Here is a 3191-nt window from a genome sequence, read left to right on the forward strand (position 1 = left end):
ACGATATTAAAATAAATTATGCAAAAAAAAGTAAAGGTCAGAAATGTATGGATTATCTAGGACCTAAAGCGTTAAATTCCCTTTAGGCTTTACTTACTTTAAATCTTAATAACAAAAAATATCTAAGAACTAATTCTATAAGAAATGTAAATATATATCTTAATAAAATACTATTGTGAGCAATGAACTATTTATATTTATATTGTATTTATATATATGTATTTTTGTATTTATGTTTACTTTGTATAGAACCTATCTCTTTTGTTTTTCATGTGATCTTTTCCTTATGTTTGTATCTATAATCAATAATATTTTATATATTTATATGTTTTTTATTTAATAAGTGTTTAATTGCTATTTTAGAAATTAAATTATACAATCTAAGATTCTCCACATATGCACTACTATAACTCTCAACTTCCAACACAAGCCTTATTGTGAGCACAGGAGGTTGATAAACCATATAATTACTATTATTGTTAAATTGTTAAAATGTCTAAATTTCTAATTTATATAAATGGTATATTATATACAAATACATCGTATAATATACGATTCAAAATACAATTATGAAAATCGTACGTAATATATGTCTGACTACAAAAAACGTTTAATGGTTCACATAAATGTTTGACAAAAATTCAACAACTAAGACATAAACTCAATAAAACGTATCAAATTGAACAAATCGAACTCAATAATGCAATCTCATGGCTTGAAAAATCTACAACTACTCGTGGTAAGTATATTGCCCGGTGTCTCGTGACGAAAATAAAATTGAGAGTCACGATATTAATGACGTAAAGGAAGTTATTCAACGATTAATTACACATAAACCATCCAACAATCAAGATACACTGCAGACAATTCTATGAGCATCAATAACATAGCAAAAGTTGATAATGAAACTGACGTCAACGATAAAGATAACATAGGGTACATCCCAAATCCTAAAAGCAATTATCAAAACGGAAATAATCAAAATTCCAGACTAAGGAAATATATTAGAGGTAATTAGGCAAACGTATGCTCGTTTAATCGATTTTTGCCGGTTGTGAAAATGTGGTCCCTAAAACTGTTTAGGGATATTATGTTGGAGACGATTAAAATGGTGTACTTACGTGATATTTATGGTTATTCGTTGTTCCAGGACAATTGGAAAAATACAATATATCGAGCAGTATTCAAACTGTTGAAGAAATCGATTTTCGTCCAGATTAAAGTAAACAATGAAGACGGCGAAACGTCTATAGATTTATTATTATTTCGTCGTTCTGGCTATGGACGCAATTCACGTTGTGTTTCTTCAATATGCACCTGATCCTGGTGGCCATTGGTTTGATCGCCAGCAATTTTTCGAACCTCTGTGCGGCGAACTACAAGACGTGCTTGTGTTCTTTGACACCGTCAATGTAGGGGTGGTATTGGCGTGCATATCCTTTGTCTATTACATCCTTAACATATGTGCACCTGCAGGGACCCAGAATAAATTGCTGTTTGAAATCGGTCCTTGGACGATGGACGCAATTGAGGTTTTATCAGTCACATACAAACGGCACAATATGTGATATGGCTGACAATTTTACTTTTGCAATGTAAATTATGTGTGTATTCTTATCTTAATTATTTTAAGTTTTTTTAATTCACAGTGGTCTGATGAGGTCGCTGCACACGGCCACCATGGTGATGTCAAGCAGCACTTGCACAGAAGCGTCTTAAAGAAACAAACGTGAATGGTGACCGCGGTATAACTAGAACGACAAAATAATAATAAATCTGTAGACGTTACGCCGTCTTTGTTGTTTGGACGAAAATCAATTTCTTCGACTGTTTGGATACTGCTGGGTATGCCGGGTATGGGTTTATTGTATTTCCCGTATATTCTGGTTTAATATCGGACAAAGAATAACCATAAATATAATTTTAACCGTCTCCAACATTGTATTATTAAAGAGTTTTAGGGACCAAATTTTCACAACAGGCAAAAATCAATTAAACTTACCCCTCTAATCGTTTTTTTTTTAATTTACGCCCGGAATTTCGATTATTTCTGTTTCAATTTCCATCGGGCTTTGGGATGTATAATGTTATCTTTATCACTCACGTTGGTTTCATAGTCCACTTTCGCAATTTTATTGATATCTGGAGAATTTGCTGCAGTTTCTCTTGATACATTGTTGGATGGTTTATTTGTAATTAATTTTCGAATAACTTCATTTATGGCTTTACGTCATTAATATCGTGACTCTCAATTTTGTCTTCGTCACAAGCGCGAAGTACCAGCCGCATCTTTTTTTATTGTTGTATATAATGTGGTACATAATATTTGTAATGAATTACAATTACTTATATTATACGTAGAAATAAACGCGATTTTCAACTGTAGTAAGTATATTATAATTTTTATTGTACCTATTTTTGTTTACCAAGCCACATATAGGTAGGTACATCGCTCCACTAAAAATCTAAAATTTACCTACCTTTATACTATAAGTACTTATTTTGAGTTTTATAAATATCAAACATTTTACAAATGAATGAACTATTAAACTAAGTATTAATAAAATATAATATACTTTTTTCAAATTTTTATACAAGGATTTTTCACAAAATAAACTCAGGTAAATTGATTTTTTATTTGTTTTCTTTTAATCAAAACTTTAAAAGTTTCGTTTTTTGCAGAGAAAATAATATCTATTTTAAAATACGGCTTTAACATTTAAAAGTCAGATTTATTTAAATGAAAATATAATGAAATTTATATAAGCATGATGGATACACACAATATTTCAAAAATATTTCAGTTGTAAAGTTTTCATATTTAAAATTTAAATTACAATAATATATTATGTATGTATTATATACATATATAATATGTTTGTTTGTATGTAAGTATTATTTTTTAGTATTTATTTTAAGTTATGATATTTTGGAGTTAACATAATACCTCGGAGCAATTATTTACGCATTGTTTGTTTAGGTTCACGATTAACGTTTAAAATAAAATGCCCATAATTCCCACAACAATGGTGGACGTTGACTTCGCCTACCATCGCAAGTTAGCAAACTAGTTTATTATTTATATCTGTGTTTCCTAATGGGAAACGGTTAGGTCACCGACCATGATTTTCTCACCGTCTGCAGGTATTACGCTGTCCAAGTCATTGCACCAACGTTTCTCGATCAAACCG

General features: G+C 30.3%; 1 pseudogene; it reads left to right on the plus strand.

Moving 5' to 3' along the window:
• Window positions 1-609: 609 nt before the first annotated feature.
• Window positions 610-1321, plus strand: LOC132944805 (uncharacterized; annotated as a pseudogene).
• Window positions 1322-3191: the final 1870 nt, after the last annotated feature.

Source organism: Metopolophium dirhodum, chromosome 5 (assembly GCF_019925205.1).
Source record: "Metopolophium dirhodum isolate CAU chromosome 5, ASM1992520v1, whole genome shotgun sequence".
In the NCBI taxonomy this organism is placed as follows: Eukaryota; Metazoa; Arthropoda; class Insecta; order Hemiptera; family Aphididae; genus Metopolophium; species Metopolophium dirhodum.